General features: G+C 40.1%; 1 protein-coding gene across 3 annotated transcripts in view; it reads right to left on the bottom strand.

The window, feature by feature from the left end:
* LOC103466867 (plexin-A1-like) overlaps positions 1-26,738 on the bottom strand; it is a 333,062-nt gene that overhangs the window by 296,325 nt on the left and 9,999 nt on the right. The window contains exon 2 of one of the 3 annotated variants that reach the window (XM_081608591.1): positions 12,415-12,506. The exons of the other annotated variants lie outside the window; for them this stretch is intronic. The gene's annotated coding sequence lies outside the window, so the exon portion shown is untranslated. The remainder of the gene's footprint in view (positions 1-12,414; positions 12,507-26,738) is intronic. 3 annotated transcript variants of the gene reach the window in all.

Genomic DNA, 26,738 nt, shown 5'->3' with positions numbered 1-26,738 from the left:
ACTTTTAAGTCAGCAAGCTCCACCCCAATTCCTACATCCCTCACTCATGAAGCCTCCAGTTCAGTCATGTCATTAAATTTCTTAGAAATCAAAGATTCATGCGAGTTCCCCATGGCCATCTCCAGGGTTCATATTTAGTCCTCAGGTAGCTTCCCATTGCCCTCAAGCTTCAGTCATAACCCAGTTGCTGATCGTCGGCATCCTCCTCCTCTGGTACTCTTTCAGACCTCTCTTCCGTTCTCGCTGCCTTCAGACAATGGGTAAGCATTCATAACAAATCTCTGGTGGTGGAGCACTCCGACATACTAAATATCTATTCTTCATCTAGGGAGTTGGCCGAGCCTAACAAGGCTGGAACAGCCTGCAGGCCACAGACATCTATGCAGCATATCAAGGCCTGGATCAGCTTGCAAGAAACACCAGCACCACTTCTCTTGGGCTCAAAACAGCCCACTGAGCTGCCGCCGTTCGCCTAACAAGGCTCGAACAGCCTGCAGGCCACCGCAGTCATCGCCTCGCTTAACAAAGCTTTGAACAGCTTGCAGGTCGGCAGCCGTAGCGCCTAACAAGGCCTGATCAGCCTGCAAGCCACGGCCATCACTGCCCGCCTAACAAAGTTCGATATGAGCTTGCAGGCCTGGCTGCCGTGTGCCTAACAAGGTTCGAACAGCCTGCAGGCCATGGCCATCACCACCTGCCTAACAAAGTTCGATATGAGCTTGCAGGCCGGCCTCCGTCACACCTAACAAGGTTCGATCAGCCTGCAGGTCTCGGCCATCACTGCCCGACTAACAAAGCTTCGCTATAAGCTTGCAGGCCGGCTGCCATTGCGCCTAACAAGGTTCAAACAAGCCTGCAGGTCACGGCATGGCCTCGGCCCGGCACTCTCTTTTGGGGGGAAGACCTACCGGAGCTTCGTTCGAGCCGATCATTCAAGCTCGCTGCAATTCTCAGCTCGCACGTCTTCCGCCGGTGTCCGAGCGCCAAATTCTCGGTCCAATAAAATTGTCTAACTGCTGTTTCTCTCTCTGTGTGAGTCTCTACAGATTGAAATGAAGCCGGAAATTCAACCTGTAAGAATCTTCCGGCATCACCTATCACCACGCCTTCACCCCAGCCAATCAGGACGCACCACCTCTCTACCTCGTTCCAATCACCTGGCAAGAGCTCCTTCAAAAGGCGAAGCAACCACAGATCCATCCGCTTCAGCTGTGCTTCAACCCACCTCCTCCCCGTTTTCACCACCAGCCTCCCAGACGCTTCCAGGTCCCCTCAAGACTCCTCTCTCCAAGCTCCGCTCCACCACCAGTAACTGGACCCGGGGGAAGACCTACCTGAGCTTCATTCAAGCTCGCTGCGATTCTCAGCACGCACGTCTTCCACCGGTGTCCGAGCGCCAAATTCTCGGTCCAATAAAATTGTCTAACTGCTGTTTCTCTCTCTGTGTGTGAGTCTCTACAGATTGAAATGACTGTTCAGTCACGTGATTCCCATGGTGGTTGTTGAAATCACAGCAATTGAGTGCATGTGTGTTTGTGTTGGTTTCTAAAGAGAGACCCTGCAGCTAAAGCCATTTAGAAGGGCTTTGAGTGCCTGAATAGGCCCAAAAACGGTACTTTATCAGAGAATTTGGCGTGGATAATCGAAAATGGCTGCCCACCACACAAGAGCAATTTTGCAGTTTAAGAAAATTAAAAGAAGAGCGAAGAGAAGGCTAAAGAGAGATGGAGAAGAAAAGAATGAGGAAGGAACAACCTCATCATTTAGCACTTAGTCAATCTGTGTGAATGCAGCCAGCAAAAAAAAAGGCTTTGTGTACATAAATACAGACATATCCCTATAAACATGGAAATGAATGGTTCCTCAATGGTGATGCAGTGGGAAAGCTAAATTATTCACTAAGATCATATGAGTGATTTTACATGTGCGGGTGAGACGGCTATTTTCTCAAGCTGCATTACGCAACACTGCTCATAAAATTCAATTCAGTTCAATTCAATTAGCAGCCAAAAGTAGCAACAAAAAGCCATCTTGAAGCTCATTACATACAGTTGAGTAGATAATACCATGAAGCTTAATCTGAATCAAATTACATCCGATTGGATTTAATCCAATTTATTTCACTCACCACTTCCAGTTCATCCAACCCAGTAAAAGAGAGTCAAGATGGATCCAATAATAATGCAATTCTTAGGAAATCAATTTATAAGCTAAACTACTGGCCATTAGTAATAAGTTACTAATTCTGCAGTTTAAGGAAATTAAAAGAAGAGATGTTAGATTCCAGAACATACATTTGATTAAAAAGAGAGTTGTTTGAAAAGTGGTAAGGTTCAGATGTAATTTGGAATTAAGTTTGACAATGGTATCCAAAATTAGCTACAGTGCTTTAATGATTGTTGATGTTTTAACAGTTATTAACAGTTATCAAAATTCATGTCAGTCATGAAAAGAGAGATTTATTCCCACCATTTGTTTCTAACTCTTCTGCTGTCATTCCTGTCGCTTAGCAGCATTATTTTCTCAACAGTGACACCTTGTGTTTAGGAGAGTGGCTGCAGTGACTAAAATTGACAAAAACAGTCATTCCTAGATGATGACGCTAAAGCATTTTTACAGTATACTCTTTATATTTTTAGTCAATCTTTTTCTTCAGGTTTACATACATTTAACTTTTTTGTAAGCATGCTTCCTGATTTATCCTTTGCTTAGATAACACTGACCCATGCTGTGATTTTATTGAAAACCAACAGATGCTGCATCTTTAAGTCTAACTTGTTTTTGTGTGCTTAAGTTTGTGTTTTCATGTTTTCCAAACCAGTCCCTGGATATGAAAATATGGACTGAAACGATATGCAATTAGGTACTACTTGTGTTTTTACATTTATTTTCTACAAAAAAGCTTGTATTTGACACCAAGATGTGGAACGTCTTATTTTCTTGGCAGAAAAAAGTATTTTTGTGCATTTTGGCTCAAAGAAGAACCTAAAAGTAATTAAATCTCACCTTAAGTTGGTTCCTTCTGACCAACAATAAAAAATCTCTATATATGGTGCGGCTACACTGTAGATCATTTTCATTTTTAATAGAGGTGTGCCGATCGATCGGTCACCGATCATAATCGGCCGATTTTTGTGAAAAAGTGCATGATCGGTGATCAGCGATCATTGGCTCTTGTTACCGATCACCTGCATCTCATTTCGCAGCCTGCCTGTGCAGCTGGTCTCCTCTTTCCTTCACTCTGCGCAAACGCGCAGCAACAAATCCTAAGCGATGTGGAACTATAACGCACTGAGTGAATGGGGAACTTTGCGTGTTGCGGCGGAAAATTGAAGCGCATCAAAATGCATCAACACAACGAATCTAATACGACATAAAAACAATGCCATACTTGACGGAGTTTGGCTACATCGAGGCTCACTGCAGTAAAAAAGACATATGGAGGATCAGATAGCAGGTAAAGCAGCGCACAGCTACACTCACCCGGATTAGCATGACGGTCAGAAAGCTAAACAAATAACCCGCAAAATTATTTAAGTCTTCGAGCTGCGATGTAAGACGCTGGTTCTGCTCTCGCTGTTGAACCGCCGCTACGCGCTACAGGTAGTAATATTTCACAGACGGAGCGCCGCTTCTGCTCCACCTGGTAGTGACTCTCACACCGAACCTCTGTTTAAAGCTGCAGCATCTACCCTAAAAAAATACATTTTACATACGTATTAAAACTTTGCTGTCCTAACACGAGACAGATAATCTAAAAAAAAAAAATCGATCTCCCTTTTCTGCATAATTACTCTGCTCAGTCAGAAACAGCCACTCAGAACTAGCAGTAATCAGCTAGCCGCCATGCTATCAGAAAGTTTTCATTCAGTAACTCTGGATTGTTTATTGTAATGGAACTTGTATTTGCCTTTGAATGTTAAGTTTTATACTTGAATTTTTTTGGCAATGTTGAGAGGTTTTATTTTGGCTCTTTGCATTATTTAGCCTCTTCAGAGCCTTCATATGTTATCAGTCTGTTAAAGATAGTATTATCGATAGCAGTACAATTTGCAGAATGCCTGTTTTGTTTAGTTTTTTTCTTGGAAAAAGTTATTAAAAACAAGTTTTTGTCTAAATTAAGGTGAATTCATGGTTCCTTTTTCCACATAATGTAACCGGTAGTGTTTATGATAAAAAAATAAACACAAAAAATTATGTGATCGGTATCGGTGATCGGCCTCATGTGTGATCAGTATCGGCAGAAAAAAAACCTGATCTGCACATCTCTAATTTTTAAGCCTTGACTGTAAAATGAATAGCACCTTTGAGCCAAATGCCAATAAACTTTGGTAATTTCCTAACTATATCCATGGTCACACTGGTAGGTCAGAAACCACAGTTTGAATCTTTATTATATTCCAAAAAAGAAGTAAATACCTGCTGGTATGCAAGAAAAAAGTTTTCATAGTTTGGTAAATTCTTGGTGGTTTTCTACCAGCTCTTGCTGTGGCATATTTGATGGGAATTTTAGAGGCAACTCATTTTTTGTCTATATTAAAAAGTGACTTTTTTAAATGCATCATTAACTTTTGTTTTGACCACTTTTGATGAAAAACTGGCAACGATGGCTAAACCATCTCACAAAAAAGCATATTCATAACATTTATATGGTTTCAATTCAAAATAAAGCTTATCTTAAGGAACTTTAGAAAATAAACAGTTCCCATATCCATATCATATTCAGATAAATAGGTCCAAATTTCCAAATCAATCTGCTTCCCTCCATTCCAATCATTTGAATTACTCCAATGTTCTAAATTCACAAAAACTCTGATGCAAACTTTTCTTCACCAGGCTAGCTTTAGTTAAAATTGGTTCCAGAGTAATCCTAGTAATGGTTTGTTTATTCAATCTGCGTTCAGTGAAGCTCACAGCCGGTTGGCAACTAGTTTGAGAAAGAAATGTGTCAGCAGGCTGTACAACGGAAAACATGCTGTTAATAAGAACCATTTACTGTCATTTAAAAAAAGAAAAAAAGAAACCAGCCACAGGCTTTTTATTTGAAAACCTACAAATCATCTGTAAATCACACTGCAGAAAGCTTAAATTCAGCCTGCCAAAATGATACAATTGACAGGTACTGTCAAGATATTGTTGCAAAACGGTGTGACTTTTTCCTGAATCAGCGGAAGTTTCATAAATAGACAGCAAGCTTTCGTCTGTAAAAGTATCATCAGTAAAGCACTGGTCAAGAGAAACAAACCCAATAAATCCTCACTTCTATCAGGAAGTGACACTAACAGAAATGTAGACTAATCTGATATGAAATAATCTGAGAAGATGAGGAAACAACGTAGAGTTGATTCATATCAATCTTCCTGGGGTTCTTCATGACAACCTGGTTGTCCTCGTCTTCATGATTCCTCTCTTTTACTCATTCAGATTTAAGATTGTGACTCTTAAGCAATAAAATGACTTACCTCAGCACTGAAATGTCATATGTAAAAAAAAAAAATTATATATATATATATATATACATATATATATATAAATCACACAGTCGCCCAAGACTGCAAAACCCGACACACCAACCTGTGCACGGCTTGGATTGATTACAAGAAAGCCTATGACTCAATGACACACACTTGGATCATTGAATGCTTAGAGATGTACAACATCAATAGGACTCTAAGAGCCTTCATTGCAAACTCGATGTGGCTGTGGAAAACCACCCTTGAAGCCAACTGCAAACCACTTGCACAAGTGTCCATCAAATGTGGCATATACCAAGGAGATGCTCTGTCCCCACTGCTGTTCTGCATAGGCCTGAACCCTCTCAGCCAAATCATCAACAAGACTGGCTACGGATACCGACTCAAGAATGAGGCCACCATCCATCACCTCCTCTACATGGATGACATCAAGCTGTACGCCAAGAGCGAGTGAGACATGGACTCACTGATCCACACCACCAGGATCTACAGCACTGACATTGGGATGTCAGTGCTGAGAAGTGTGGTTGGATGGTTACAAAGACAGGGAAGGTCATCCACACAGAAGGGGTCTCACTCCCAGAAGGAACAATAGCAGACATTGAGGACAGTTACAAGTACCTGGGAATACCACAAGCAAATGGCAACCTCAATGAGGTCACAAGGAAAGGAGCCACAACCAAATACCTCCAATGAATAAGGCAAGTCCTAAGAAGTCAGCTCAATGGCAAGAACAAAATCAGTGCCATGACTTACCAGTAATCAGATACCCTGCAGGAATTAGCTGACCAAAGGAGGAAATAAAGACCACAGATGTTAAGACTCGGAAGCTACTAACCATGCATGGAGGGTTCCACCCCAAATCCAGCACCCTGAGACTGTACATGAGCCGTAAGGAAGGAGGCAGAGTACTAGTGAGTGTGAGAGCCACTGTCCAGGATGAAACATCCAAGATCCATAAATACATCAAGGACAAAGACTCAACAGACGATGTGCTCAGCGAATGTCTCAGACAATGGGGAACAGAGGACGAGGTGCTGGAGGTACCATCATGGGAGGACAAGCCTCTACATGGGATGTACCTCTGACAAATAACTGAAGTGGCTGATATCAGGAAATCCTACCAATGGCTGGAAAAAGCTGGACTCAAGGACAGCACAGAGGCACTCATCCTGGCTGCACAGGAACAGGCCCTAAACACCAGAGCAATAGAGGCTCAGATCTACCACACCAGACAAGACCCAAGGCGTAGGGGGCCTCCCCTGAGACAGTCCAGCACATAACAGTAGGGTGCAAGATGCTGGGAGGGCATCCCAGTGTACAGAAACATCTGTGCAGAATATGGACACACATGGGTGGCATCACTCTATTCTGGATGTTCTCTAGAATGGCAAACAGGAAGCTGACAAACTATTACAAACAACTTATTAGTTTCTTTACATGTTTAGAATTTGTGTGCTTGAATCAAGATCCCATACAAAGATCTGACCTCAGTCACAGTCAAACACTTTAGCCACTCAGCTTCTCACAGGCTAGCTAAGCAAGGCTGGTGGCATCAACTAACTCACTTACTCTCTGGTTACCTAGAAACAACCTATTGAGTAACTTGTGCACCAGCAGCTTCAAGTTTCACTATCAAACTTTCCAAAACATTCAGAAAAAAATGCAGCTAAGGAGCCAAAATACATCGATGCAATGTTACTTAACACGCCATTGGCTGGCATTTGCAAAGCAGGGAAACCAGGAGTGACATTCATTTGCGTTGGTGCTGATGGACAAGAGCTGTAGACATTAGTGCCAAAATGGTTTGCGTATTAATGCAATCTGCAGTTGTAAGCAGCTTGTGGAGTGGGTGTCAAATATTTGCATGTTTTTGCTATTTGGTTTCTAGATGGTTGGCTGGAGGTTAAACCTAACATATTTCAAATTGCATCACATTCATTTTATAGGGGAGTGACACAAAAATGTAACTTGTCTAAAATATCTTCTGTTATGGCCACCTACTGGTAGATTTGTGTCATCCTCATGAGAGTCTCCATGAGAATTTTATGCATTCAATGTTCTTGAGTTTGCCTAATAAAATTGTTGTACCAACATCTCAATGTTGTTAAATAAGTATTTAATAAAAAGCTGGACCGACTTCTGTTGTCTCTTTTTCAATATGCATTTGCAGTTGCATAGAAGCGGCACAAGAGCAGAAAAAATCCATCAAAAAAGCTATTTTCCAACACTTCAGTTTGGCTGCAGAGGATGCCATTTTCCAGTTTGAAAGGAAGTTTGGGTGGGTTTTTTTAAGCTGCTTGTGGCCATGCAAATGCATTGCAAAAGTCCTGGATAAGTCCAAAGTCAACAATCCATTCCAGTATTTCAGGCACTCTTGCACTGAGGAGATATGTTCAACACCTACACACCTCGAAAGGCAGGAAACAACGTGAGCCTAACTGGTATTAAGAGACAATTAAAATGTTCCTCCATTGCCGTTTGTGTTGCTATTTATAAATCACATCCTGTCTGTTTCAACTTACATTTCTTTAAATCTCATAATTAGATCAAATCTCGTCTGATTTTATAAATGAACCCAAATTATTACCCAAAGTCCTATGGGCACAACTCCCTTTGCAGCCAACATTTTATATTCAGAGCTTAAAAAAGGGAAGGAATATCACACTTGATTAAATGCTGCCACTTGAATGAACCACTCAAACACCTACGCAGACCTACACACATTCTGCACGCACACATAAAGCTATAGCTTAAGGCGACGAAAGATAACGAAACACATGCTCAGAAACGCGAGTGGAGCCATCCTAATCTGAGAGCGGCATATTGTGTTTATGTGCGAGTGTGTGAGTGTGTCGCTGTGCGATGATGGGGATGTGTGTGAGGCTCCCACGTATGTCATCTATCCTCATGTCATCTCCTCTCTGATGTGACCTTTACACACAGATATTTTCTTTCCCGCCCTGCCAGCAACACTGCTAACACAATTACACTGAACTAATGAACAGAGGGGCCTGATTAAGTGTTATACACACTTAGGCAAAGACGAGCGTGCATTTCCTCCATGCATATCAATCTCCCCCCTATAAAGGCTACATTTGCATCTTTAATATAATTTAAAGTGCTTATTAAAGTGCATGCAACCGTTCAGATCAGATTGAGGCAGAGCTCATCTAAATCCACAGTGTTTAACCCCCTCACACTTCTCCTCCTGCTCCTGTTACGTCCAAATCTCTCTTCTCCACTTCAGAGTAACTAAAGGGTGAGACACGGTCTAGTCCAGTCACTCATGGTGAGTCTATTAAAGGGAAACAAAAAGTGAGCAGTCTAGTCATATAGCCTTGCCACTTTGACCCCTCCACTGTGGCTCTTACTACACCAAATAAAAAGGTTTTTGATTGCAACAAGAAATGGTGATTTTAGTAGTCTTTTTCCATAGGTTCTTATGCAAAATCTCCTTTTAATATCTGCAACAGGCTAGGGGTGGGCATTTATTGTATCATTTATTATTTCTCGTTACATTTTTTTATAAGAATTTTGTCATGAACATTTTCAATAAAAAAAAAACTGACAAATGGATGAATGGCAATGTAATTTTACTACTTTCTCCACTGTTTGTTCCACTAGAGCAGTGGTCCCCAACCCCCGGTCCGCAGACTGGTACCGGTCCGTGGACCAATTGGCACCGGGCCGCGCAACAAATAATTTAATATTTCCGTTTTATGTATTATTTGAGTCTGGAGGATCTTTTATTTTGAAAATCCTTTAACCGGATTCTCTCGGTTACTTGCGCGCCAACATTGAGCCCACAAGCAGCAAAATGAGTAAGAAACAGATCAGATGTCTTTGGAAAGTTTCCTTGCGAAGGGGAAAAGGCCCAGAGAAGAGACAGGAGAATGGATTTATCCCGGACCGGTAGGTGAGTCCCACATTACAAGCCGCTCTGCGTAACATGCGGCGACTGGCTGCTAATGAGGCAATGAAGCTTCAAGCTGCTTTACCACGTAGAGACCAAGCAGGCTGTGCATATAAGCAACACTTCGGGTGTCATTGTCTCTCGTGAGTTAAAATTTTCACGAAAGTAAAATGTTCGTTTTTGTGTCGCATCTGTATCTTATTTTGAAGGGATATGTAAACGTTACCATAGCGAACAGAGTCAGCGCGTTTGGGCAGTGGTCGAGAGGAGATGAGTGGAGCTTGTGAGTATTAAATCTGGTTTAGACGGCAAGATTTGAGGATTGTTGGTCGATTATCCAAACCTCTGTGACCACAGAGCTGATAAAAGTACAACAGGTTCGATCGGTTCGTGTGTCCAAGGCAGGAGCAACACACTACACACAAACAAACCGATTCCAGAGGATAATCCAGTAAAACTCCCAACATAGCATACGGGAATTTAGAATAACTAAACACGGATGACGATGTAGAAGCAATAGTGATAGTTTGTGGAGTCATTTTAAGAGATAAAAGACGTAACGGTGGATAAAAGACGAAGGGAGCAGCCCCTCTATTTGCTACACTATGATTTGGAGGTGAATATGTTTTCATAGTTAACATTTTTAACTGAATAAACATATATAATAATGACCTTTACATATAATAATAAACATTTCCACATATCTCCGATATCCACCGGACTCTCAGTTGCGCGATATGTCAGCTGTTTGGGATTCTCTCCTGTTCTGACGTCACTGCGCTTTCTGATTGGCTACCTGTCACATTCAACAGGTTGTATTCTCGTTCCAAGTCAGGGAAAACCCCCACAGGCTGCGAGAAAAGGGCCAAGAACCCCCAAAATGGATATATTCAGCCCTTAGCGGGAACACCAACACGTTTCCATTGGGAACACCAATCCTTATCTGATGGTTCACTCCCACCCCCAACCCCCCCTCCCCCGGGCCGCAGCAAAATTTCTAAGTCTTGACCGGTCCACGGTAATAAAAAGGTTGGGGACCACTGCACTAGAGCATCAAAAAATATCAGCAAATTCAAGAATATGATTAAATGCAGTTAATACTGTATGTGTGGCTACACAATATAAATCACACTTTTTAAATTCAGTGGTGTCCTGAATTAGGTTATTAATGGGAATGTTTTTCAAGATCAATATTTGTGTTTGTGCCAGTATCCCATGCATTCACAGCCATAGAGTTACCTAAACATTAAGGGGGTTTTATCAGAATTTGTATGATCACAATAGCACCACAAAATATTGCAATAAAATTCTAAATCCATATCTAAGTCGCGCTATAAGTTATAAGTGAACTTATAACTTATAAGTTATAAGTTCACTTTCACACTCCATTGTGTCAAATGAATCGAACCCTGGGGCTGCAAAAAGAACCATTGAAAGAAACAATACCAAAACCTCTGAAGAAGACAGGAGTGCAACTTCTTTTTTCACAAAATGCAAGAAAGAAGTGGAGTCATGTCAGATTGTAGCGGTTCTAGGATTTCTAATTTGTTTTTGTGAAAAAGCCTTGACTCCTTTCCACCGCTCGCGCTACACTTGCATCTTTGTTATGGTTGTATTTACCCAGAATGCTCTGTCCTCCAGTTCACTTCCTGATTTGGAGCGGTTTCAAGTTCTCTTGGCATTCAGATATGACTTCGAACCACACCAACCAAACTGAGACCTGAGTTTTAGGCTACAGTTAGCTGCTTTGGAGAGGTGAACATTCAGACCTTTCTTGGCCAACAAAAAGTTTGATTAAAGCAGACTAAACAGAACTGGTGTGAATGAATCCTAAACTGCACTTTACAGCTGTCAAGTTATTAACCTGAAATGATCCCAATGTGACGTTCTGATTTATTTTCCCACCAGTACAAACATATTTGCTTAATGAATACTGACACATTGGCTTAAATGAACTCAAAGGGCCTTTTTTCAAAGATATACTAGAACTACACTCTTTGTGGGCTGACTGCCAGGATTTCACCAAGGAGAGATGCTGTTGGGAGATGTAATCTAATATTCATACAAACATCTTCGTCCATTGTCAAAAGAATGAAATTAATGCTTAATGCAAATCAGCAACCCCCGATGCATGCTGCTTTAATGGAACTAGCTTCAATAAACTATTGTGATCAGAGAAGCTAATCAGATCTTGTAACTTATTTGTTCTGGTTAAGAAAATCCAAAAGAAAAGAAAAACAAGGAGCAAAAATAAATTGCTTTAACTCTTTGAAAGGTTCTGTGTATGAACAGAGTCACAGAGATCATTTTAGAGTGGTCCCTATAAGGCTGGCATGTCCCTAAAGGGAGAACTAGGGACGATGTGTTGAGACGGTGAAAAACTCCCTCACATCACCACTCTTTTTTTTTTCCCTTCCTTTCACAATTTGAAAAAAAACAAAGAAATAAATAAATGAGAGTGCGTTTTATTTCATTTTTACATCTCCATCTCTGTCAACACTTCAGCCTTCCTGTTAATAATTTGTGGACACATGCACACACGGTTCATTTTAATCCAGTTTGACAACAACTCCACAACAGACAAAATATTAACAAACGACAATACGGAGACTAATTTGTTTTTGCATCGGGGGGAGGACGACTCCACGTGCAAGATTAAAAATATTGGAGGTATACGTTTTTCCAGTTTCACTGCTAACCAAACCAGAACCTACGTCTTTTTGGCATGAGGCTCTAGTCACAGAGGAAGAGAGGAAATTCCTGAAGTGTCTTACTGGGCTGATTGTGATTGGATGAGGTCCTGGTTTGCTTGAGTCTGGTTCTGATTATCACATCACAGTCCAGACAGCATTCCAGCTCTGCTGCCAGCCCAAAGCTTCGCGGTAGTGAGGGATAGCGCTTGTCACTGTAATTTTCCATTGGTAAAAGAAGTACAGGTAAAGAGATGTAACCCTGACCTCTCCATGCTAAGATATAATAATTTGACAAGACAAAAGAGGAACTGAGTGGGTGATTAATTCTCACCAGGGGGGATGTAAAAGAAAGATACAGATGCTGGAAACGAGTCCATTCAAGTGACTTAACTGCTCTGCTGATGAACCCGACCTCTGGACTTCCTGTAGGGAAGTGAAAGAAACATTTTACTACAAGGGCCAATTAAGCATCACGGTGGTGTTACTGACATGTAGGAAAGCTAAACAACTGGCTTGGTTCATGTGCAGTTCAAGGCTTGTCATATCAGTGTTCACAGCTAATGTTGATAATCTGCTAGATTTGAACTCTTATCGATCCCTCTACCAATTTTACTGAAAATTACAGTTTTATATTTTAATCTAAAAATAGGAAGTCACCATATGACTGACTGATCTGACTAAGAATGGAAAATTATATTCATCTGATCACAACTGCGGCTGAAAGGATTCACCTTGACTCATTTGAATGTAAAAAAAAAAAAGTTTGTATGCAACATCTTTTGTTTGCTATTTTATTTAAATACAAAACAAGTTGAACCAAAAATGTTTGTATGTGTTGAATGTAGTGTTTTTAGTGGATGTTAAACATCTACACTTCTTCAAAAGATTACTTGTAAACTTTGTTGGCATTTTATTAGCTGAACATTTCTCAGCGTCTGAGCCAAATGGAGAAAGTGTTTCCAGAGTTTCACTCAGCAAAATTTCTCATGACTTTTTCCTGTTTTTAAAACAATTCACAAAATAAATCTTTGTGATATGAGCTCCTATTAAGCTACAGAGTGTGCTATTACTGTTTTTATTTAGCATGCCATGTTTGCTGCGGAGTGAACTAAGACTTTAGCGTTCATCGCAATTCAACTTCTGGCTATGTTGTAGCATGTTTTATATATATATATATATATATATATATATATATATATATATATATATATATATATATATTTATTCCTATTTAAGTATTTCTTGACTTTGGACAAGGAAATTAAACACTACTTTAAACTGGGGACACACCAATGTGAGTTTGGATTGATACTATTAACCAACGTTAATAATGCTGTTATGAGCAATAATTGATATCTACTGATATTTTAGACAGTGAAAAATCAAACACATAATGCTGACTGCTTTTCTGCTTCAGTTACACACCCCCTCTGCTGCTTCATTGTCACATACTGTAGCAAATACCATAAGACCAAACACACACAATCAGCAATACGATGGGAACCATACAGACATTAAAATTACTAACATGGGAATACCAATGCTAAAGGAGCTCTACTTTAAACAAAAAGTGAAAACACTGTTTTAACAAAAACATTGTAAAGATCAAAATAAATACCTATTAAAATCAAAATCAAACAGGTAACCATAAATCTAAAAAAAAAAAGAACGACGTCCAACTTTGGTCTAGAATACGCGTTTTCTGATGGCTTCAACTCCAGACATGAATATTAAGTTTCCACATCCTGTGACTTTCCATTTCAGATACATTTATTTCCTGAAGACTCTGAACTCAGCCTTGAACAAACTAATCACCTTCTGCTGACACACATTTTACTTCTCAACAATCTTCCTTTGAAGTTGCTCTTGTTCTTTAACCCAGACCGTCCAGCCACTCACTGACTCATCTATGAGGGCTGGAAGGTTAATTCTGCAGCTTGTTGTGTTTTCCTAATGCATCTGGAGATGTGCATGATTTGCTCTTGTTAACCTCTAAGCAATATTTCATCCAGGCGCAGGATCTCGGTGTAGATTTTGGCAGACCTGCACCTTAAGGGGTTCATAAATAAGCAGCAGCATATGTTAGACGTCCGAGTGGCTGTGTTTTGGAACGTCAAAATGAAATAACTGCCCCAGAAGACAATTTTGGTTAAATGCTGGGATTTCTATTTGATTGTTCTGGCTTGTTTTGTTAAAAAACAAGAATATTACTGTTACTATATTACCATCAGTGATTACAAATCCAGCTAAAGTACTCGTATGTGATGACTTTCTCTCGTAACAACAGAGTAGGATTATCCAACTTAGAGTCAAAGCTAAATGCTCTCTAAAGATGTTTTTAGAAGTAACTGCAGCTGCTGAAAAGAGTGGAAAAACAGACATTGTATAGGTTTCCCTAATGTTGACCTCTCAGCATGGATCACACACTGAGTCCATTTGAAAATGAAAACAGTATTAATAGTGAAATAACAGGATTACAGATATTATTCACCCACAAGACGACAACCTGCTGCTGCTGGATAAATATTAGGTGATTCCATGTTACAGTCCATGTCCTTGTGATACTGTGGCTCAGTGCTTTTTCTTTTCCTTCAGGCATGCAGATGGGACACCCCTGGGCCCAAGGGTCAGAGAGGGCGTGAGAGCATAGAAAAGCCCGGCAGGGGGACGCAGGCGGACAGAGACAGACAGCGTCTCAGTGGATCTGCTTCGAAGGCAGCAATCTAATACTGTAAACATGTTGTTTTCCCGCTAACCTGGGGGACACAACGGCCCCCCCCGAGGACTCTGGGAGGAGATTATCAGAGGAGTTCACAAGGTTGTTTCCAGTCAATCCGATTGGTCTCCTTTGTGGTTATAAAGTTGTACATTTTTGAAGCTGATCAGAGATCCACTAAAAGAAGAGCTGCTACAACCCCTGGCAAAAAGTATGGAATCATCAGTCTCATTCAGACATTTCATGCTGTAAAACAAACTCGGATCAAAAATATGATACAATAATAAGGTCATTCCAAAGTGAAACTTGTTGGCTTTCAGGAATACTCAAAGAAATGAAGAGAAAACATTGTGGAAGTCAGTGAATTATACTTTTATTGACCAAGCACAGCGAAATAAATATGGAGTCACTCAATTCTGAGGAAAAAAGTGTGGAATCATGAAAAACACATAAACAAAAGACCATTCAAAATACATCACTAGTATTTAGTTGCATCACCTTTGGCTTTTATAACGGCTTTCAGTCTCTGAGGCATGGACTTGATGAGTGACAGACAGTATTCTGCATCAATTTGGTGCCAACTCTCTTTGATAGCAGTTGCCAGATCAGCTTTGCAATCATTGAGCTACTATGCGCCTTCTTGTGGACCATTTTTTTCAATCTCCACCACAGGTTTTCAATTGGGTTGAGATCTGGACTATTTGCAGGCCATGACATCGACTGAATGTGTCTTTCTTCAAGGAATGCCTTCACTGTTTTTGCCCTATGGCATAATGCATTGTCATCTTGGAAAATTATTTCGTCATCTCCAAACATCTGTTCAATTGAAGGGATGAGAAAACTGTTCAATATGTCAATGTAAACTTGTACATTGATAGAAGAATTAACCACAGTCATCTCCCCAGTGCCTTTGCCCGACATGCATCCCCATATAATCAAGGATTGTGGAAATTTGGTTGTTTTCTTCAGGCAGGCCTCTTCATAAATCTCACTGGAACGGCACCAAACAAAAGTTCCAGCATCATCACCTTGTCCAATGCATATTCTTGATTCATCACTGAAGATAACTTTCATCCAGTCATCCACAGTCCATGATTGCCTCTTCTTAGCCCATTGGAGTCTTGTTCTTTTGTGTTTAGGTGTCAATGCTGGTTTTCGTTTAGCTTTCCTGTATTGAAATCCCATATCCTTTAGGCGATTTCTTACAGTTCGGTCACTCCAGCTTCCTCCCATTTATGCTTCATCTGTTTAGTTGTAATTTTTCGGTTTTCAAGACAAATGGCCTTAAGTTGTTTGTCTTGACGCTTTGATGTCTTTCTTGATCTACCAGTACGCTTGGCTTTAACAGCCATTCCATGCTGGTCCATATCTTGGATACAGCTGACTAGTGATGGGTCTAGCGCGTCGGTGGCCCATGGACCAACACCCGTGTCGGTGCGCGTATTGGTTTCAGCAAGTCACATGACCAATACAGGAACTGTTTCAAAATGACACTGGATGCCAAACTGTGTCTATAAGGAAGCGAATCTGTCAAAAGCATTTGCCAAACAAATTCTTGATCTTTTATATTGTCATCTATGGAGCAGCTTCAAAGGAAATGTTTCTGCAGTGTGGGACCATTTTGATCTTATATTGGAAAATAAATTTGTTTTCATTTTTGTCATTTCATCCGGTTCTTGTCAGTTTCTACTTAATCTATCTGAACCCAAATTCAGCTGAAACTGACTTTTAGTTTACTTTTATATTATGTTCTGCAGGTTAAGTGTCGCATATGTTTAACTAAAGTGTCTTATTTAAATAAATCCACCTTTTTAATACTGAGGCATTATGAGGCCAGGCATGAGAATGAAGTCCCAGATTCACCTAGATAAACTCAGATATGCAGCCATTCTACAAATTACTCAGTTGCTTTTTATAAATTATTTCATATACAGTGAACCTTCGCTGTAACGCGGTTCACTTTTCACGGTGTCGCTGCTTGGCAGATTTTTTTGTGCAGTTTTTTTTCCCCCCACAGTGTTCTTCGTCTTAATTGACCATATGATTGGTAAACACAGTCTCCGCGCTACCTGAGTGCCAATAAAGTTACGGTGTTTAATACAGATTGGCCACTCAGGAGATGGAAATAGAAACTTTCAATGTCTGCTGGGAAAAAAAAAAAAAAACTGTGGCCAGAGGCAGCGCAAAACCCGACCAGAGGCTCGTTTGATGAGATCCGTCGCTCTGCCGTAGATACAGCTGTGAATCTCGCAAAGCAGCTTAGAGGAAACGCTTTAATGACATGACTGCGGATCACCCCTGCCAGCATGTCTAGGTGGGCCCCATGTGGGGAAAAGGAGGGCAGACCATATGGGTCCCATATGGGTTTGTCTGTGGGTTTCACGATGGCCCCACATGGGTTTGCCCATGTAGGGCCAAAGCCCACATGTGTCCTACATGGGCCCTATATGGTGGTGGGCCCACATGGGTTTGTCCATTTAGGGCCCATGTGGGCGTGGCTTTCTTGGGTGTTTTGAAAGGTGCTGTCAAATAAAATGCACTATTATTATTATTACTATTATTATTAAAAACATAACTGTTTTGATTACTACATTGATAATATACCAGTAGTTCTTTACTACTGGTATATTATCAGTATTAAATATACCAGTGGTATATTATCAGTTGTATACTGTTGTATCTTGGACATACCTTTACTTTGAAAATATTTTTAATTAACACTTTTAAGTTAGATGTCACAAACATCACCGACTCAAGTCAGACTTCTGACGTGGAAAGTGTGAGTTTCTTTAACAACTTCAAACCAAAATGGCCATGGCACATGTAAAACATTACGACTGGAAATATTAAGGCAGATTTTTAACACTTAACAGTTTCTATTCCATTAAATCAATCATTTTACTGAAATGTCAGTCACACATTTCAGTAAAAGGATCTTAAACCGTAGAAATGTTATGGTATTGGCAACTAACATATCCCAGTTGAGAAAAATAGCAACCCATGCCAAACATATGATGAGCACCATTTCTGAGTTGGCATCGACACTTCCGTGTCGATAACAAGACTCATCATTTCATCCAAGTTGCTGAAAAGCGAAGAAGCCAATTTGAGTTAAAGATACGGGCATGCAGAAGCCATAAATGGGGAAGAAAGATTGCTTACTGAGCTGCTAAGCCTGAAGCCAAACAACCACAACTTTAGGCCATTATATTAGACTAAAAAAGTAGGAAAGACTGCAAGAGGCAAATCATTAACTTTGAGTTGTCATGGTGACTAGTCTTTACAGTTGACCCTCCTAATATTAATCAAAGCCATTGAAAACAAGGTTATGAGGCACATTCAGTTCGCCGAGCTGCTGACTTGTTCAGAAATAGAAATATGCTGGAAACTGAGATAGTTTGCAACTAACTAAAACCATTTAGACGGAGAGAAATGGCTGCCTTCTAATAGCGTCGCCTGTTTCGAAACCTGCAGTCTGGAAAAACAAGTTGTTCATTTTGCCAGGACGTTCTGGCACAGAGCAAGAGGCCACCTTTGGTACATGAAGTTGATCTTTTGCCGATGCCAGAGATAGAGAAGTGATAGCTTTTGTCAAAGCCTCCCATCCCAAGTTTCAAATCTTTTGGTCCGTTTTCAATCATGATGCATTTTTCTCAGTTCTCTGAGCTTGGCACTGACAAACTATTTAACTGGCTCAGTTTGTTTACTTGTTTTTGTCTCACCCCATAAGTTTTTTTTTCCCCTCTCATCATAGAACACCGGGAAAGTGTTAACACATTCAGTTGAATATTTTTTTCCTTCAGTCGTGTGGAAGGATTCTGCTTCAGTCTAAATATACTTCTGTCAGGTAGCCAGAGTTGCATTTTGTTGGGAGATTTTTTATTAAGGATTTAGCAGAAGGAAACAGAAATAGCCTCATGTAACAATATGTCCACTCTAAGTTGTAAGCACATAAAAAAGAAAAGTTGTGTCTGAGCAGGTTTTTAATTTTAGAGGAATTCAAAAGAGAGCAGTTCTAATAAAAAACACATGAATCATAAGAAAAAATCTTTATAGACATCTTTCTGGTTATGTAGGTTTTGTTTTCTTTCAAGCTTATTGGCATTAATTCAGATTTATTTTTGATTACATCTGAGAATAATTGAAGCTGGTTTCATTCAGGAAAGCAGGTTAAATTTGGCCCATTTCACATCCAACTGTCAAAGCAGCATTCAGCTACTATGCGCCAAATATCGGCAAGAAACTTCCAGAAAACTGCAATAAATCTGAAACAAGATGAAAGCTCACCTGGTTAGAATTACTTTTGAGCCATAATAAATGGAACAATCGATAATTTTGATGATTCACTGTTCAAAATGTAATGTTTGTCACTAGTTTCTCAATTGTCACTTGTATGCTGTTTTCATGACATTTTATTTTGCGTTTTTATTATATGAAGCACTTTGAACTCCCCATATGTGCTATACAAATAAACTTGACTGATTGATTAAAAGTTCAAAAACAGAATTGCAAACAAAATCTAGTCTTGTAATAAAGACAATTATAACCACAGTTTCAAACACCAATATGTAATAAATTCCACCAAATTTAATTTTCATTAAACATTATATATCAGTAAAGAAGGAAAAACAATACATAAATGTGCAGGAATACTAATTATGCCTGTGTGTGTGTGAGTGGGGGTGTGCGTGTGGGGGTGTGCGTGTGTGTGTGTGTGCGTGTGTGTGTGTGTGCGTGCGTGTGTATGTGCGGGGGGTGTGCGTGTGGGGGTGTGTGTGTGTAAAAAACGAGGAAAGCTCTGTGGAGTGCAAAAACTAGTCCTATTTCCAGTGATAAAATCTGTTAATCTGGCTCCGCCGCCCCCCCTCCCGTTGCATTAGCCCTGCTTGCTTTTCCTAAAGGACCTCTGGAGTGAAGTAATGCTCGCTTTTGTAACTCACACACTCTGGCGGAGAGGGGGCCAGATGTTTGAGTTGATATAACTGCTGCATTCAAGTAGTAATCTCCTTCACCGTGTTATTGGAGCTGACATAGTCTTTCGCCAGCAGGCGCATGTTTCACATAAACAAGACATCAGCAGCTATAGCTGCGGCGTATAATCAACATACCATTGCCAGCAATCTGGCTGCCTGACATGTATGGTCTGTTGCTAAAGCACTATGAGGCAAAACGTACCAAACTGACTGGTTGATGCATGTTTGAGTGTGTCTGTATTAAGAGGTCAATCTACAGCTGGAATAAAAAAAAGTTGTGACTACGCATATGTGTGTGTTTAGAAGTGTGTGTGTTAAAGCTTCTGCTCTGCTCTTGTAGCCTCTTTTTCCAGACTTGCAGAATGTGGAAAAAATGCGTCAGGAAAGTGCGAGAAATGCTGAAATAGGAAAATTTAATTTCTCCATTAACCATGTTGTAGCTTAGCCTGGCAAATCTACGTTTGGTTGAAAAGCACACAGCTGCAGCAACAAAAGCTCCGCCCCAGGAACCCCCACCCCTTTTCTGTCTTCCATTGTTGAAAAAATATGAAAATGGACAATGACAAGAAGATTGAAGGAGGATGATATCACCGATGAGTCTTGCAATGATTACTTGAGTGTGCTAAAGTGTGATAAGTTTTGGATTTGGTGCACACATCTGTGACAGTTTACAGTGCAACAGTGTGAAGAACGGTCCCAACCAGAGAGGAAGGAATTTGACCTCTCACCCTCTGTGACCCTCTGTGGCCGCTGCGGCAGCCTTATCTGATTGGTCTGTCTGGCGCTTTAATCATTTCCAGAACTCAAACTGTGCCTCAAAAACTGGAGGGAAGGAGGGGAGACGGAGCCGCTCTTTGAAAAGGAAAACTTAAAGCACATTTTGCATTATTAGATAAAGCTGTAAAACGAGTCCTAGCCACAAGTACAAATATGCAAACATCCATGATAGGCATAACCACACATATCTACATCTGCACAGAAAGTGGAACGTAGGTTCTGCATCTTTCTGTCTGATTCATGCCTACACAGCAGTGAGCTAAGTGTGTGACAGAGAAAATGACAGTTTTTTATCGAGTGCTGCAGTTTAACCCCTGCTAATCCCTTCAGTGTGGCACAGCTTTATGGTCAATTCACACTCTTTTCAAGCTTTTATGGTTCCCCTCTCTCCTGCCACAGCCTCCAGAGTAATCCCCGCAGAAGAGGCGGCCAAACATCAAACAAGAGCTCGAACAAACCCGTCGCACACGCCGACACCGACACAGATGTACCCAACCTAAAGCCGGCGAAACGCCACCCTAACGGGGAAAAGAGGAGTCTCTTTTAAGGCCCATGGAGATTGATTTTTAATCAAAATCCTAATTATGTCTTGTCAATTAGAGAAAAACACTTTGGATAGTAAATCAATTCAAACAGTTTGTTTTCATTTATGGAAAGATGGTGGCTTTCTGTGACACTGCCATGGTTAAATTTGAAGGTTACGTTTGGGAGTATTTATCTTTTTTGTGCATTATTAGTTTGAATTTCTGTTTGATGTGTGGCACAAATATTTGCTACAAGCTTTCTCACAGCAAGTGTAAATTATTCTGTAAAATTATAATTCTATAGCTGTCGTTTTATTACAAATGTGTGCAAAACTTTGTCAATATTCCATTAATGTAAAAAAAAAAAATCATTTTCACTATTGCGGTGTTTCCATTAAATAAGAAATGCAATTAAAATCACAGGTGAATAAGTTTGTTCACATGATAATTCACTAACAAAACCAAGTACACCTCGCTGCAGCAAACAGAAAGGGACGGGGACGGACCACTGTACCACTGTACCACTGTCAGAATGTATTTGATTTGTATTCTCTCTTTTATTTACTTCATGGCAGCTCACAGTTTTTAGCAAATTCTGTAGCTTTCGGTGTACTTCTAAATCTGCTCCTTAGTCGCATCTTTTCGGGCCTGCTACTGCAGGTGAAAATATATCACAGATTTCAAAAGAAAATAACAACTGAAGTATAGGAAATAGCGCCCCCTTCACTTCTGAATTGCAATGGTCCCATTTCCAAATAAGGTGCAGTGGTTCGTCCCCGCCCCTTTCTGTTTGTCCTTCTCAAAAAAACATGCCACACCATCATCAACTACTTCCTGTTTTCTTCATCATGGTTTGCACCAATGACAACATCTGGTTGTTGATCATGTGACTCATGTGATGTGAAAAAAGTGTTTCTATTCCAAAGTAGAAAACTGCATCTATCATTTATCCAACACAATCTAACACCAAAGTGTTTAGCAGATCTGTGGACCGAAACGACCCACCTTCACCCCACAAACAAAACAAAAGAGTTCAGTCTGAAAGGGTTAATTATTTTCAGCTAAAAAGAACCAATTAGAAAATCCTAATAAACAGCCAAAGGAAAAAAAAGTATCTAAAAGTAAAACACTACAAAAACTTTTAAGCAAAACTAAAATCAACTCAGTATGAATTTTTGCCTTCAACATTTCCCACCTATAAACAATTCATTTCACACCAATGTGCTTATCCACTGGCCATCAGTGTATTTCTCTTCACAGTATTTAGATAAATTATTATGATAAAAAATTTATAAAGTACTCAAACCTCACCAATGATTCAAATTACACTTTCATTTGAATCATTTTTGGTACCAATTTCTGTTTGGACCAGTTAAATTTTATAAAGTATGATACAACATGGCAGATTCAAGCTGCAGTATGTGGAATACCATATAAAATATTTTCTTTACGTTTGTTAAAACTATAAACAAGTCATGACAGTATTGTATACTCCTAGCACTATTTTTAGAAATACAGTCAGAAACAACAAATCTTAGCGCTGTGAATCATGCTTATCTTTTTTTTTTTAATAAAAGTTACATATACTGCAGCTTTAAACCAAAGTAAACATGTACCAACCATGACTGGGTTATTTTAAACCTCACATGATAAAAACCAATTCAGTCTGTATGAAGCCTTCTGTAACAGGTAGCTTCTTTTCATTCCTGAAAAAGCCATGTACGGAAAGTTTAAAAAATTTGAAAATGGCAAGTACTCCAAATAATTAGCACATGAAAAAGCTCAAAAAATAAAATCACTCCATAGAAGGTCTCTCATAATTTACATTTAAGATTCCCCAATGTCATCTTTTTCAATCAGTTATAAATTATTTGGTGATTTATTAGTTCCTTCTGAATATTTACCACTTTTCATTCAGTTTCTGCATCTGGTTCTGAAATCTATACACGCTATATGAGAGGTTTTCCCCTCCAACACCTCTCTCTGACAAGTACTGTTGGTTTTATAGATCTCCGCAGATCGACTGGAGGAAGCTTTGCTGCAGGCAGCTCTTTCTCTTTAATGTGAAAAAAGCAACAATTCTCTGCATTCATTGACTTTCACACTCAGCCACAGCCAAAAATCTCCTCATGTCTTTCTTCGACAAAGATTATGTGTAACAAAACTAATTAAGGAAGTGGGTTTTTTTTGTTTTTTCTTTCCTATTAGTTAAGACGCACATGGGAACTACAGATTAAAGTGCAGAGAAAAAGACTCGGATGCAGGCATGCATGAACTGGGAGAATGAAAGATGAAGCTGGGTTCCTGCAGGAGAACACAGTCGACTACATCAGCACGCAGCGCGAAAATGAAATGTTGTGTCGAACCGCCACATACACAGCGCTGCTTCCTCGGTTTCACAAGAGGAAAGAATTCGAAACGGTGAGTGCAGGGGTAAGGCATGAAAAACACACACACACACACACACACACACACATACACTAATGCTCAAAAACAAACCTCCTGGCTACACTCACACACAAAACATGCTGACTTAAACACACATGAGCAATTTCACCACAAACACAAACTCTCACTGGATGCCGTAAGACACATAGAGCTTTGAAGCACACACACACACATGCATGCACACAAGATGTGTGTGGAAGTGTATGAATGCGAGGAACTGCTCCATTTCTCTCATTAAGGAGAAGGAGCTGCCTGCAGCAAAGTCTCCACAAGTCAGTCTGCTGAGATCTGTAAAACCAACAGTACTAGTCGGAGAGAGACGGGAGGAATAAAACAGTCAAACACAGAGTCTAATCGGCAAAATGGATGAGGAAACTGAATGGAAGTGGATTCATGAATAGAGTCGCAGAAGAACCAGAGCACCCTGAGGTTATTTGACTCTTAAAATCTGTGACTTTTTTTAATCTGGAATTGCTGGTTGATGGTGCCTCGCAGTGTTTGATCCCCGACATGGGCTTTTTCTGCATGGAGTCTGAATGTTCTCTCCAGGGAACTCCGGCTTCCTCCCACAGTCCAAAAACACAACTGTTAGGTTAATTGGCCTCTCTAAACTGCCGCTAGGTAAGAGTCAGTGTGCATGGTCAGGGTAGCAGTAAGTCAAATTCAAGACTTTTTAAAACCTTTTTAACATCACCTTGAATGAATTTTAACCCTTGTGCGTGCGAGGACTGAGGCAACTGATACAAATAATATGGGTGTAAGGTCGGTTGGACCCCATTTGTAAACACAAGGGTTAAGAAGGAAATAAATTTGAATCATAGGGTATTTCAGTGGGATGCGGCTGTATTTTAATCAATAGCAGAAATGATGACATTTCTGGGGTCTGTTTCTGGTGAGGCAGTAGTGAAAATGAACGTCATTGTTCAATGCACCCCAGAATCACATCCTCATCTAAAACAAGAAACTCCTGATGCTCAAATCACCTTTGGTCTGAACGCAGCATCAGACTAAATTCGATGGCCACAACACATAGGAGGTGATGTTGCTGCCTCTCCATTCATTTACTGCAGAACTTGCACAGTAAGATGACGACTGATAGCCATTCTGCAGCGAAGCAGCTGTAAAATGTTCTGCTCGTGAACGTAGATGTTGTCGAGAAAAGTCGAGCTCATCCCACTTCCCCATGCTGGAGATTTTAGTTTAATAGTAATAATAAATAAAATTACCTTAAAATTAATTACACAGGTGACATCAAGACCCAACAGTAGAGTCAGACGGTAATAAAATGAATCTGGTTGTGTGTGTTGTTATTGTGTCCTGCAAACTTAGCTTTAATTCAACTTTTTTCTATTTAATCATAAAAAATCATAGTCAGGCAGAAAGAGAGTCATGAAACAGGAAGAGCTTGTTTCCTGAAGAAAAGCGGAAGTTTCTATCTTGCATCAGGCTAAAAATAATTCAGACCATTCCTTATTTTAAAGCATTAAAGGTTTTTAAAGAATAAAATCTAAACATTTTGAGAGATTGGATAAAACCCAGAGTAAAATACTTAAAATAATGACTTATCATTATGTCAATAATTAATATTGGTTTAACCAGTGGTTGATGTTGGTTTGATTATAAGAATATTTACACTTACTCTCACACTTGTGGAAGTACTTAAAGGTAAAACAAGAAACTGTAACATGGTATCAGATAATTAGAATAATGGGTATTCTTGGTTTCTATTCAGAAGTATCTGTAATAACTCACATTATGATTGTAATAAGAGTAACTAATAAGTTATGGTTATTATAACATTATAAATGAATGTTAAATCAAAAAGGTTATAAATGTGATTTTGACATTGAACTTGAAAAGGTGTAAAATGTTGTAACTGTAATTAAAGGTCACTGATGTTGTGTTGAAGGTAGATGGTAGGTGAAAGGTCAGGGGGAAAGAGGAACTGATAGGAGAGCGGAGGTGACTAAGGCCTTATTGCTAAACTTCAACTTTTCTAAGAAAAGGTTGGGCAGGAAACAGAGGTAGGAGGACTGTTGAGCAACTTGGGGACATTAAAACAGACATCAGGTCATGAGGTCTCCAGGGTGATGGATATGAGATCATCTGTCCAAGCAGTCAGCCAACGAGACAGGCACAGCAACAAAGCTAGCCAATGCAAACGCACCAAAAGGTGGATAAACCCTTTATAAGGTGGGTGCAACAGAGGAATCGTTGGTTGGATCCTTCAGGCAGCTTCGAGCCAAGATAGAGATGGACAAAGAACTCTGCAGCTGAAGAAGAGCCGGGGCCACAGAGCCGGAGACTGTTCTGCTCATGGGGACCAACCCGTTAGCCCCGCAACATGTGGCTTCAAATCGCACTTCTCTCATCAGCTGGGACACGCAGACTTGCAACGCGGCACAAGAAAATGGAAAAATGTCCAACTTTTGTTGCCGTTGTGTCCCGTTGTAGCTACCCTGGCAAGCTACTCTTGCTAGCTTGTGCGTCTATTAGGGCTAATGGACTCGGCACACAGGGTGTGACAAACGACAGCGACAGGGGACAGTCATCACCACTCGGGATCCAACCCATAAAAACAAATAGACAATGATGACACAAGACATGCTCTCAAGGCTTAGGAAAATATGTCCTTGCAGAAGAGCAACAGATTGTAATCCACTCAAAGCTAAATACAAATACTAATACTAATTTAAACATGTCAGTTATAGCTTTGTTTCTCAATTATTAAATGAAAAATTTGTAACATAACATGATCTAAATTTAATTACAGTCTGCTTTATTTCATTTAAAACACAATTTGACATATTTTGACTATTAGGAGCAAGAGAGAGACTTTATCTCTTCTGAAAATCTTTGTGGTAGACTTTTTTCCTCACACTCGGAAACCCGCTACCGTACAGGTGCAGCGAGTCGGGCGACCCTCTGAGCGTCAGCAGACATCATTTACATCAACACCACAGCGCACAAAAACAAATGCAACAAACAGCCCTCTAGAGAATGAGGGTTCAGGATAATTAAGTTCCTAGTCATAAAGGTTCAGAGAACCACAATGGAAATATGCATGCAGAAATATGCTAAAACATAAAATAAAGCCCTGTAAAAGTGGGTGAATGAGAAACACCTTCTAAAGTGGTTTGTAGTACATGGATGGCATTTAAAACGCTCTATACAAGTGTGGACCATTTACCATTCCACCTGTAAAACTGTGGTGACC

The sequence above is a fragment of the Poecilia reticulata genome, chromosome 7, assembly GCF_904066995.2.
Source record: "Poecilia reticulata chromosome 7, P_reticulata-male-v2, whole genome shotgun sequence".
NCBI lineage: Eukaryota > Metazoa > Chordata > Actinopteri > Cyprinodontiformes > Poeciliidae > Poecilia > Poecilia reticulata.
This window is presented reverse-complemented; position numbering and strand designations above follow the sequence as displayed.